Raw genomic sequence first — 13705 nt, 5'->3', positions numbered from 1 at the left:
CCCGAGTACTTCTCTGGGGCCTAGGGGGAGTGGATGGCTCTGCTGGTGCCGGAGGTTGTGTCGGCCTTCTTGGGGCAGCATTCTTTCGCGGACGCCCCCGGGGTCTGCGGGGAGGAACATGTACGTCCCTAGGAGGAGGAGCTTGGTTTTCACGCGGAGGCGGGGGCTGAGCCACCTGCGCCTCTGCGGCTATCCTAGCTAACTCCTCATTCCGCTTATTGGCCTCTGCCAACTGCTGTTTCAGCTGCCGGTTCTCAAGTTCCACAATGGGAACATATCGTTCAGGATTGTAATAGATATCCTCATCTCGTGGCGGAGTGGGTGGTCCGAGAGAATCGGAGGATCCGCTTCTTTCCTCAACATCTGGGTTTTCCATCGGCTGTTTCCCAGGACGTCTTGGGTAATTCTCTTCAGTAGCATTCTGATTATTAGTGGCCATGACTTATTCATGGACTGAATGCTTAAGGCTCTCAATGAAAGCACCAAACTGTTGACGCCGTTTTTCGTCAACAGTGAAAGAAGAGCACGAAAACAATAATCAGTAATGGCCAATAAAAATACAATAATACAAACGAGATTTTTTACGTGGTTCAGCAGTTAAATCTGCCTAGTCCACGAGACTTTGTTATTAAACTTGAGATGATCTCTGAAAATTCTTCAAGGATGAATTCTCCAGAGTTTTCCCTCAAGATCACAAAAATTCGGTCCTTTACAATGGTGCATGACCTCTCTATTTATAGAGAAGATTTCAGAATACTATCCCACATATTTTGGGAAGTTATTCTGTATATGCAAATATATTAAATGGCATTAAAAGCCTGCAATCAGATATACAAGGAAACGTCCCCTGAAGATCAGGGGGCGTATAACTGAACAAATAATATCCCTTGATTATAGGGGATTTATAGTAATAAATGTAGACCGCGTCTCTTATTGGTGATTCACTGGGATATTCAAAGTTATTATCCTATATCACCAAGGCCCCATTCACCCAGGTTTCTTATTGAGATCCGAGCTATAGCATCTTCCCGTGGCTATATGACTTCGAGCTCATACGCGCGTCAGGCTCGGAGCCCTGATCCGAGGCCATCCCGAGAACAGATGTACTTCAAGGTCTATCTTTCGAGCTTGTGAGGATTTCGAGGCTATCATCTTCGAAGTCCTCTCTGCTTCGCAGGCTCGATGTTTAGATCCCGGACATATTCCAGACTTTACGAGTTCATTCCTTATGAATCCAGCTTTCGAGGTCACAATTTTCATGGCTTGAAATCTGGGTGTAACATGGTGATTAAACTTATAAAACATATGTTTTTAACTTCTCTCTAAGCACTCCTTTTATAGACTTAATTAGTTCATTTAATTTAATTAAAAATCAATAAAATAATAGCCAATTAACAGCCTTAGGTCGAAATTATCATGGGCTTTAGGCCCGTGAAATTTCACATTTGATTATAAGTCCATTGGACTTAAAATCAAGAACTGTATTATTTTGTATTGATTTAATTAATGAAATAATTATTTAAATCCTTTATCAAATTAATTATTTATAATTTGAACCTTGATTTAAACTTATTTATTAATTTAGATACCAATTTATCTTAATTAATAAATCTGCCCTAATTTCTCTGTTCTTCTCAAAATTACATAACTCTGTGAAACTATCCAAAATTGACCTGGTCAACTTTGATAATTCTAATTGATAATTAAATCAATTAAGTGAGACTATCTAGATGATTCTATCCAATGTACAATGGGGACCATGGGCCTATGAAATCAAGCTCCAATAAGTTATCATAAATCTAACAAATAAATTTACTAACTTATTAATTTCTCGTGACTCCACTAAAGACTCGGAATTACACTCTTGAATTCATAGAATGCTCTATAACAAATATAGATACGCTATTAATTATCTATTGTTATAACCATAATTTTCACTCAATCCTCTATAGACGGTCTACAATGAGATGGGACTAAAATACGGTTTTACCCCTCATTGTATTTTATCCTTTAAACACTTAGTTTCTTGTAAATGATATTTCAGTAAACTAATTTAATTACTGAAATGAGATCTCTATCATTTAACACCTTGAACCAAACTACAAGGAAAGCATAGTTTCACTTCTTCATCAGAAGCTATAGATGTTCATATCTATGATTAACACTCCCACTCAATTATACTACTGAGTTCCCAAGATGTAAGTATCTTCTAGTCCGTAGGGTAAGCTGGTAACGAACAAGTCAAAGAACTCAAATAATACAATTAGTTAGAATACTAACCACTCATAATTGAGATTGAATTGACCTATGGTCAACTATATGATATGACTAGAATAGATAATAACGGTATGTTTACTTATCCTATCAACTGTCAATATTGGTCCAGTCCGATGTAACAAATACATCTAATCTTATCTACTTTGCTAATGTTCTCGAAAGAACATAACACCATAATGTGTAAGTAGATCATATCATAGATTGGCAAGTCAATGTAAATCATGCGCATTGACTAATCTTAAGACTAACTTATTTTGAACATATAATCATATTTATATTCCATTTTGATTATGTCACTATAAATACGATTAGCTATATGCTCAAGATTTAATAGAAGTTTATATTAAACAAATAATCATGAAAACAAAACATGTGAGCAAAGTGATTGACCAAGTCAAAAAATTATTTCTATTCTTTTATTCATAATAAGATGAGATTACAAAGAAATTGGGTTTTAATTAGGGCATAAAACCTTAACAGATATACACTTGCTCTGGGATTTTCTGCGTGCAGGTTTGCTTAGTTATGAAATCTGGTTATTGGGCATGACCATAAGTTTGTCAAAATATTCCCACGTTCTTGAATTGTATGTTAGGGTTCGGTCTTTCCGAAACCCTATTTATGGTTGAATATATGTATGATCACTGTTAGGGCTTCCTGTTTGTCTTCTTTATGTTATGTATGTTAAGTTGTTCTTAATAAGTGTTTCGCTTACCTAGTATGTTGTAGGTAAGCAAAATGGGAAGACGGATGAGTGAGCGCTGGAGTCTGTCATACGGAATGTACCCCAACTCTGGAAGTCGCTATGCTTTTGTCAAGTTTTTAAGTTGTGTAAAAACTTTAAGTCATTTATGTTTAAGTTGTTTTAAAGTTTCAAATACCCTAATCTTATTTTAAGCATCCAAATGCTTCTAAACTATGTATTTAAAAAGTTTTTTTATACGAATTTTCGAGTCTTTTAATTAAACGAAAGTAAAATGTTTTCTGCAAATGATGTATGTTTTCCGCAATTATGTTGGTCGTTTTTACTGAGTCGTTACATTAAATTTATTTATAAAATAGATTTTTACATAAATAATTGAGTATTTAACACGTGGCCAAATAGATTATGGACACATGAATCCTCCCTGGCAAATAACGACATGTAATGGATGACACTGTAAATTTGCTAACAGAAAGTGGTTTAGAACGTTTAGCCACTAAATATAAGCTTAGGGTTTTAAGTGTCTCAAAATTTACGGATTAGGAAGTTTTGCCACCAATTACTCATATAAAAATATAAGATATTGTTTAAAACAAAATACAAAATATTTAAGATTTAAACAATTTTACAATTAAATTTTTTAATTATTTTTATTATTATCTTTATTTATTCCAAATATTAGTTTTATTATAAATAATCTATAACAAATAAGTAAATATACAAAATAATTACAGATTCTTCAATAAGCTAAATTTTGAAATTGAATTATACCAGCTTCACATTATTACTTTTGCTTCCGTATAAAATATTTAATAAGTTGTATTTTGTTTATTTACTAAACAATTTTATTGTACAACTTTTTCAAAAAGAAAAAAAAAACATCTTTTAAATTTTCTAAAAGCTTTACTAAGCTGACACTTTACTTTTACTTTGATGGCATTATTAGTTCCATGCAAAGTTGATTTTAACAATTTAAATTGAATATTCGAAATCTCGATTAAAAGATAACTTGAACTGAAATCATTTCAAAATATAAACCACAAAAGTGCATATAATTAAAAAGGGATTTTTTGTCCATTCAAATATACCCATGATTAGATGAAGAAAATTTTTTGGGATTTTTTCATATATTTATGGATTTTTTTAGGTTGATTTACAAAAATATGGACATTTAACTTTTCTATTTTTTTATAACTTTTTTTGATCTGGATGTTCATAATTATAAAATTTTATTTCCCATAAATTTGAAAAATATATAATTAGGTCATATTTCTAATAATAGTTATGTTTTTTTTTATTTTGGGATTAATTTTGTTATTATTATTTTTTTAATTTCTTTATTTTTTTCCTTAATTTTTTTTGGAGAAATATCATTTTAGCCCATGTGTTTTGTAAATGTTACTAATCGAACCCTCTGTTTTGTTAAATGACAATTCAAACTCTGTGTTTTACAAAAAGGAACAAAATAATACATTGAGCTTAATTTTGGTTAAACTTTTTTAAAATATGACCAAAATACCTCATATTTTATTAATTAATAGGATAAATAAATATTAAATAAAATCATATAAATTGAATTTAAAATAAAAATAAATAAATATTTTTAACCTTTAAAATAGATTTGAGATTCAAATTTTTCTTTAAAAAAATCCAAAACTAAATCTTTCTAAACAATAAATTAAACCTAAAAACTAAGAAATTAAAAAAATATTTTTAAATTTTTAAAGCCTAATACTTTTCATTCTTCACCCTTCTCATCTTCTTCTTCTTCTACTACTTCTTCTTCTTGCCTCCTCCATGTTTCTTTTTTACAGGTACCTTGAACCTAAAGCAGAGCTGTGACAGAGGTTCTGCTGAGATGGAGCACGACGGGGAGGGCTTGCATGCAGTGAGCATCTCGATGTTGATGGGGATCAAAGCTGCAATGCAGCACGACGCAAAAGGAAAGAGCTAGATGCTCAACGATGGTGTGGGGGCTCGAGGATGGCACGAATTTGGACTGGAAGCGTAACTAATTTGGAAGTTGTTTGTGTATGCTTGAAGCACTTCCTTACTGGGCTTTAGTTGCTCATTCTTTTCTTTATCTTTTGTGCAGATAAAAAGTAAAATTGTAAAGCAGATGGAATAAGCTAAGACTCGATACAGAAGTGTATGTATCCTGTGAGGATCATGTAGCTAATGGGGAGATCTCAGACACGCCTATTTTTATTTATTTATTTCAGTAAAGATTGTTGTTATGATTTGTTTTAAGACTATTTTTTTTTTCAACCGGTATCCCATTTTTTTGAAAATTCTCTTGCAATTAATAAATTTAGCAACTTCTATTGTTTATTTATTTATATTCAATTTAAATAGTTTTATTAGAAAGTTAGGGCGTTACACTCCTTTCTTCATTTTAATGTTCATATAGGTTCTAGTATCCTCATGTCTGCATTGATCGGACTATTGTCCAAACTTGGCTTGAAGAGACTCCCATATCTCATATCCAATCTCCATGTCTTCATGCTTCTTTCTAAGTACATCACTCATAACAGCAAGCATGTAACACTTAGCCTTGTTTTTGGATAAAATCCAAGCATCATTCTTCTCCCTAGCAGTTTTGGGAGCAGTGGAAGCAAGGATCTCAGGACATTCCTCAGTAAAGACAAACTTGTGGTTCTCACAGATCAAAACAATGTTCATATTTGATTTCCATTTCATAAAACTATCACCAGTAAGTTTCTCGTTTGCAAGTAAAGCAGTAATAGGGTTTGAATTCATCATTGCTGAAATAAATAGATAAAACAAAATTGAATTTAGCATATATTATGAATATCAACAATTTTTGGAATAGTAAATATGATGCATGAAAAAAAACAAATTTAAATAACACATACAAAACAATTATTACTAATTCCGTGATAAATTAATTTAAAAATGAATGGACCACCCTTAGGGTAGGTCAGACTAATCTTAAATTAATTTTAAGACACTTCTCAAATTCATAAGTGAAAACTTAAAATCAACTATTTTCTCTTTTGGCTTATGAACAATCGCTAGTTTGGTCAAGATTAACTAGTTCGCTTAAAAGCTAAGTTTTGTGAGTGTAACCCATTATTTTAGATTAATGGCTTAACTCAAAAGTGTTGCTTAGGGTCAGTCAAATTTGAAATACATCATAAATCCTATTCTATATAGAAGTTAACCTTGAATAATAACACAGTTAGAAACCTTCCTTAGGGGGACGCAAACAAAGGCGCCTCGAGGCCCATTCCATGAAACATCGATGTTAACTAATAATGGAGACCATAAGAGTTATCGTTATTACCCCTTCTCCCACTCACTATTTTAGAATATGTGTTTTCTCAAAACATCCTACGCTTTTTAATTAATTAAATAATCAATTTAATTTATCAAATGATATTCTAATAATTACTAATCTCATTAAGCATTTAAATCATTAAAAAAGATTTAATCATCTTACTAAATATGCCATTAAATTATCTAGTCAATAAATGCTCTAATTATTAAAAATATCATTTGTCTATATAATAAAATTAATTATTAAATAGGTCTTGTAATTAACACTTAAAATCAATTTACCGTTTTGTTTTAGATTAATTCTATATGATTCATTTAATGCATATAATCAAATAGGACGTTCATAATTCAAGCATGTATCTACTCGATATGAGATGTATGCTTGAATTAGATATACTGTGTGGGTAAAATGGCATGTTATAATCCATGACAATGTTATTAAACACTTTTAATACATTCAAACATTTAAATAAATAATAAAACAATAAATAAGTAAATAAATGAGAGTCAGGTGTTTTGGGTAATTATAGAAAAATAATAACATTTGCAATAATTTACAAAATAAATAAAAATAAAACCAAGACATCATGTAGAATCTTCATCTCCATCTTTATGGGCCTTCTATTATTTTTATGTCATCAAGCCCATTTTTTAATTATAAATGACTTCAATCATTTTCAACAATCTTTTAAAATATTGAACTTGGCTAATAAAAGCCTAAGGGGTCATTTAGGTCCATTATTGTAATGCCCCAAATTCTCCGATGAGTTTAATGGTGAGAATAGTTGGTCGGGAGGGCCATACTTGTTTAATTATGTCATTAAATTAATATATATGCATGTTTATGAGAATTATATTATAATATGATGTTAAATGCATGCACGTGGGTCCACATTTGTTTACAGGGGTATTGTGGTAATTTGGCCCGTTGAGGGCATAATTGTATATTTGGTTGCATGTCAATGATCTATTGTGAGGCCACATTATAATGTGGATTGGTTCGAGTTATTCGGCATGAGACGATCTTTAAATATAAATTATCGGTTTGGTCATAACATGCTTAAGCTCGGGGCTCGGGGTGAGTCTCGGGGTGTTTTGGTGAATGGAGCGTTACCGGGAATTAGAGGGTAACGGGATAAGAATATTTGGTATTTGGGAATATTGAGATTAGCGAGAATTTGAAAGCGTTAATTATGATTAACGAGATAGGTGGGAAATACCAATTTTACCCTTGGGGAGACTCTAGAAACTTTAAATGACCTAGGGGCATTAAGGTCATTTGGCTTGGGTTTATATAAGACTTTGGTTGGCTGTAAAAGAACAGAACAAAAACATAGCCCTCATTTCTCCTTCCCGTACATCACCTTCTCATTGTCTTCCTTTGGAGTTTTTGAGCTCAAATTGAGGAATCAAGCTAGGAAATCAAGGAGTTGAGTTTATAGAGTTGGTTCACCCATTGAAGGGGGTTTAATCTCAAGTTTGAGGTGAGTTTCAGCCATTAGTTTCTAGTTTTACTCTGTTTTGGTTTAAGTTTCAGCTTGTGATTTCTTTGTGGTTAGTTGGAATTAGTGGAAGTTTGGTTGGTGTTTAACTTGGGTTTTGATGAGGGTGAGTTGTAGATAAAGTTTAGGGGTTGAATTGGGTGTTAGGTTGATGTTTGGGATTGGTTTGAAGGGTTAGTTTCAGGGGAAATCGCAGGGGAGAAAAATCTGGTTCCTTGCTGTTTTGCGTAATGATCCGCGACATGGCTATGGTGAGCTGCGGCCCGTGCTAATTTCTGGGAAGGGCCGCCTTTGTTTGTGGGGCGAGCCGCGGCGCGGCTAGGGAGGGCCGCGGCCCATAGGGCATTTTTGGCCAAAAATGAGTTTTTAGCTTGGGGATTTAAGCCTTAGGCCTCGGGATCGATCCTACTACTCGGTTTAGTAGGATTCGATGTCTCGGAGGCTAGGTTTTGGTTTGGGACCCTTTATTATTCTTTTTCATTGATGAATCCTATAATTTGGTTATGACCAGGTGACCGTCAAGAAATTAAAAGATTGATCGTTCTCAAGGGTCGTTCTTATATTAATTTTCACTTGAACCAAAGGTAAGAAAACTGCACCCTGTGTATATATGACATGCGTGATTGTTAATGAGGCATGTTGATTGATAAATGTGGACATGGATTGCATATTAAATGCTAGTGAATATTGTTTACTTGTATATGGCACTGACTAGTCAGGGACACGGACCTAAGAGTCAGAACCGGCATAAGCGTCTTGAACGCAAGGCCGAATGAAGATTAGATCTAATCGATATCAGCGTTGAATGGCTCTAAGGCATTAACGCTGGACCGACCCAAAGGTCGACGAACTTATAAGCGCTTGACTAGTCTAAGACTAGTTACCTAGAGCCAGGGCATAAGGCCCAGGTGATTGTTTGTCACATGGCTAGGGAACGTTGTTCCAAGGTTATGGCCCTACGGTCATGAGGAAGGTTATTTTGGTGACTAGTCACCATGCACCTATCCTGTTCAATTTGATAAAAGTTCACTTATCTATTAAGCCCCGATGACCTTATCGTCACAAGGATAAAGGGAGCTAGACCCAATTTTGTGACTTTTGCGATTGTCACCTATTTGTTTGGACTGATGGTCCTGAATGATTATTATGATCATTATTGATATTATATCATGCTTTATTGTGTTTTCTTGCTGGGCCTTGGCTCATGGGTGCTATGTGGTGTAGGTAAAGGGAAAGAAAAGCTCACCCAACCTTGAGTGGAGAGCTTAGGTGGTGATGTGTACATGTGCGGCCGCTTGACCACCACGGCCAAGGAGTTCTTAGAGGAACTAGGGGGTTTACCCTATTTTTGCCGCTTAGGTCGACGGGTTTGATATTTTGATATAGTAATGACCTTTTTGAGTTGTAAATGTTCTTGTGGGCCCATGAACAATTTTATGTATTCAATAAAATATATCATTTCCTTTTTATTGATTTTCCACCTTAACCTGTTAATGACACCTAGAACACGTTTTTAACCAAAGGACTCGAGTAGCGGGTCAAATTTTTGGTTCACCGCTCACTATAACTGTTATGGGGTAACCAGGGCGTTACAACTTGGTATCAGAGCATGCCAAGGTTAAGGTTCCTGTAGACTGGCTAGGCATGTACACACATCACTGAAGTCAAGCTCAACTCATGGTTTGGTAACTATTTATGTAGTTATATGTATAACTGCTTAAATATAGTATATATGTTGTACCTGTATGCATAAGGCACTATGTTAAACCTGTGCCCTGAAATATTATATTCTCAGCAACTGTGTGCTTATTAGTACTGAAATTGCTGGAACATACTTATAAGTATGATTGATTATGAACTATTATGTGATACATGCTGAGTGCTAAATGCTATAAACATGTATCTGCTTGTATTACTGAATGACTGTGGAATATGATAATTGTCTGCTTGTTCTTAGACCGTAAGGCGGCAAGAGGTTTAGTTATTACTACCTGACTGGCCGTATTGATCATTGTTTCAGGAAGGTAACAGATAAGAATGAATCCAGGGTAGACAGACATGTCAGCTGGCCAGAGTGATCAGGGCCAGAATAATAATACCAGCCAGGGTCAAGAGAATGACCAGCCCCAGATTCCACAGCCAGCTCCTGCAAACTGGCAGCAGTTGTTTAATGACTTGCAGGCGACAGTGTTGAAACAGGGAGAAGAGCTTCGTCTCCTAAGACAGCAACAAGTGCCTGCAGTGATTAGTGTATCAGAGGCACCCCCTGTGTCGGTGCCAGCAGCAGAGCAGCTGCCTGAGGTAGGAAATAAATGGGAACCTCTTTATGAAAGGTTCAGGAAGCAACAACCTCTTGTATTTGAGGGCGGTGTAGATCCTGCCAAGGCAGAACAATGGATGAGTATGATTACCACTATCCTTGACTTTATGAGGGTAGCTGGTAATGAAAGGGTGGCCTGTGCTGCCTATATGTTTCGGGAGGATGCCCGGATTTGGTGGGAAGTGATTACCCAGACCAAGAATGTTACTGCCCTGAGTTGGGAGGAGTTTTAGACCTTGTTTAATGAAAAGTACTACAATGATGCTATCAGGGCAGCTAAAGCTAAGGAATTCATTAGGCTACTTCAGGGAAGTTTGTCAGTCACTGAGTACGCCTTAAAGTTTGATCGTTTGGAAAAGTTTACCAAGGAATTGGTGCCCACTGATGGGACCAGGAGAGAGAGATTCCTTCAAGGGATACAGCCCAGATTAGTCCGTGATGTTCGTATCACCACTGTGGCAGGGGTTACTACCTATGCATAGGTGGTTGAGAAGGCACTCACAGTTGAAAGTGCAGAGATTAAGATCTGGCATGACAGTGCAGCCATAAAGGATTTTAGGAGGACAGTTCCTCCATTTGTGGGTTCAGGTAGGGGTGTTGGCCCCAGTGATCAGAAGAGGAAGGTTCCTAACACCTTCCCAATTCCAAGTCCTGATAGGCGGCCCTGTGGTATTTCAATGGGTTGTCCAGGTGGTGGTGAAGCCTGGAAGTCTTATCCTGAGTGCCCTAGATGCAAGAGGCATCACCTGGGAGAGTGTAGGGCAAGGGCCTGCTTCTCATGTGGAGCAGTGGGTCATCTTAAAAAGGATTGCCCTAAGGCAAGAAAAGAAGAACCCAGAAAAGCGGACAGCTCGACCCCAGCTTGAGTGTTCGCATTGACACAAGCAGAAGCTGAGGCTTCTCCCTCAGTTGTTACAGGTCAGCTTCTTAGTGCTGGAACCCCTTATAATGTATTGATTGATTCTAGTGCTACACATTCTTATGTTGCTAGTAGTGTTATTGATATACTGTGTAGACCCAGTGATTTTTATGCTGTGGGGTTTGGTACTTTGTTGCCCACTGGAGAGTTAGTGGTATCCAGGAGATGGGTCGGATCTTTGCCAGTGACAGTGGAGGGCTGAGAGTTGTCAGTGGACTTAATAGAGTTGGTTATGACTGACTTTGATATGATATTGGGTATGGATTGGTTGGCAAAGTATGGGGCAACTATTGATTACATAAGGAAAATGGTCACCTTTGAGCATGAAGGTGAGGATCCTTTTGTGTTTGTTGGTGCTGTGCATGGACCTCGCATTCCTATGATCTCTGTGTTGAGGGCCAGGGATCTATTGCAAAGAGGTTGCATTAGATTCCTAGCCAGTGTGGTTGATACCACTCAGGTCATGCCAGTGAGACCAGAAGATACTAGACTTGTATGTGAGTTCTTGGATGTATTTCCAGAAGATTTGCCAGAGTTGCCACCACACAGAGAAATTGAGTTCGTTATAGAACTGGCACCAAGGACGGAGCCAGTGTCTAGAGCGCCTTACAGAATGGCCCCAGCTGAGTTGAAAGAATTAAAAGTGCAGTTGCAAGATCTGTTAGATTTGGGTTTTATCAGACCTAGCTTCTCACCTTGGGGTGCGCCAGTTCTGTTTGTAAAGAAGAAGGATGGTTCTCTAAGGATGTGTATTGATTACAGAGAACTGAATAAGCTGACAATTAAGAACAAGTATCCTTTGCCAAGGATAGATGATCTGTTTGATCAGTTGCAAGGTAAGAAGGTATTCTCAAAGATTGACCTTCGTTCTGGTTATCATCAGTTGAGGGTCAAGGAGGGAGATATACCGAAGACTGCTTTTCATACCAGGTATGGGCATTATGAGTTCTTAGTTATGTCATTTGGATTGACTAATGCCCTTGCTGCTTTTATGGATCTGATGAACAGAGTGTTCAAGGACTGTCTAGACTAGTTTGTGATCGTCTTCATCGATGATATTCTTGTATATTCTCAGTCTGAGTCAGAGCATGAGAATCACCTGAGGTTGGTTCTACAGAGACTAAGGGAACACAGATTGTTTGCTAAGTTCAAGAAGTGTGAGTTCTGGTTATCTCAGGTATCCTTTCTTGGGCACATTGTCAGTAAGGAAGGGATTAAGGTAGATCCAGCAAAGATTGAAGCAGTCAAAGATTGGCCAAGGCCAAAGAATGCTTCTGAGGTTAGAAGTTTCCTTGGATTGGCAGGTTATTATAGGCTAGTGCTTTAACTGAACTGACACGCAAGAGCCAGAAGTTTGTGTGGTCAGAAAAATGTGAGAACAGCTTCCAGGAACTGAAGCAGAGATTAATTACAGCTCCGATTCTGAGTCTTCCAACAAATCAGAAGAAGTTTGTGATTTATTGTGATGCTTCTCATCAGGGATTGGGCTGTGTTTTGATGCAATCAGAAAAGGTAATTGCCTATGCTTCTCGTCAGTTGAAGGAGTATGAAAAGAGATCTCCCACTCATGATTTGGAGTTGGTGGCGGTGGTTTTTACTTTAAAGATATGGAGGCATTATCTCTATGGAGAGAAGTGTGAGATCTATACAGACCACAAGAGCCTGAAGTACTTCTTCACCCAGAAGGACTTGAATATGAGACAAAGGCATTGGCTGGAGTTAGTAAAAGATTATGACTGTGAGATTTTGTATCTTCCAGGAAAAGCCAACGTGGTAGCTGATGCTTTAAGCAGGAAGGGTCCGCGACAGATTCATGGTATGAGGCTGTTAGCCAAAGAGTTAGCTGATGATATGACCAGAGCTGGTATAGAGTTGCTGGTGGGGCAGTTGGCTAACATTACGCTACAGTCTACACTGTTAGAGAGGATTAAGGAAGGTCAATTGAGTGATCCACAGCTGATCAAGATCAGAGAAGATGTTCTGGCTGGAGCATCCAGAGATTATACAGTGTTTGAGATAGGTTTCCTGAGGTATAAGGGGCGGATATGTGTTCCGCTAGACACTGCTTTGAGGCAAGAGATTCTAGATGAATCCCATACTACACCTTACTCTTTGCATCCAAGCACCACGAAGATGTATCAGGATGTGAGATCGCTGTATTGGTGGCCAGGGATGAAGAGAGATGTAGTAGAATATGTGGCTAAGTGCTTGACATGTCAATAGGTCAAGGCTGAGCATCAGAGGCCGGCAGGGTTATTGCAGCCTCTGGATATCCCAGAGTGGAAATGGGAAGACATCACAATGGATTTTGTGGTGGGCTTACCCAGGACTGTTGGTCAGCATGATTCTATTTGGGTGGTAGTGGATCGCTACACCAAGTCAGCTTACTTTCTGCTAGTGAGGACTACTTATACAGTTGACCAGTATGCAGATCTCTATGTGAGAGAAATCGTGCGCCTCCATGGAGCTCCTAGGTCGATCGTGTCAGATCAGGACCCCACTTTTACTTCCAAGTTCTGGGGGAGTTTACAGAAGGCCATGGGTACACAATTGAAGTTCAGTACTGCTTATCATCCTCAGACAGATGGGCAATCTGAGAGGACGATCCAGGTATTGGAAGACGTGTTGCGGGCATGTGTGCTGGACTTCGGTGGATCTTGGAGTAAGTATCTGCCTTTGATAGA

Source organism: Humulus lupulus, chromosome 8 (assembly GCF_963169125.1).
Source record: "Humulus lupulus chromosome 8, drHumLupu1.1, whole genome shotgun sequence".
NCBI lineage: Eukaryota > Viridiplantae > Streptophyta > Magnoliopsida > Rosales > Cannabaceae > Humulus > Humulus lupulus.
Note: the sequence above shows the minus strand (reverse complement) of the source record.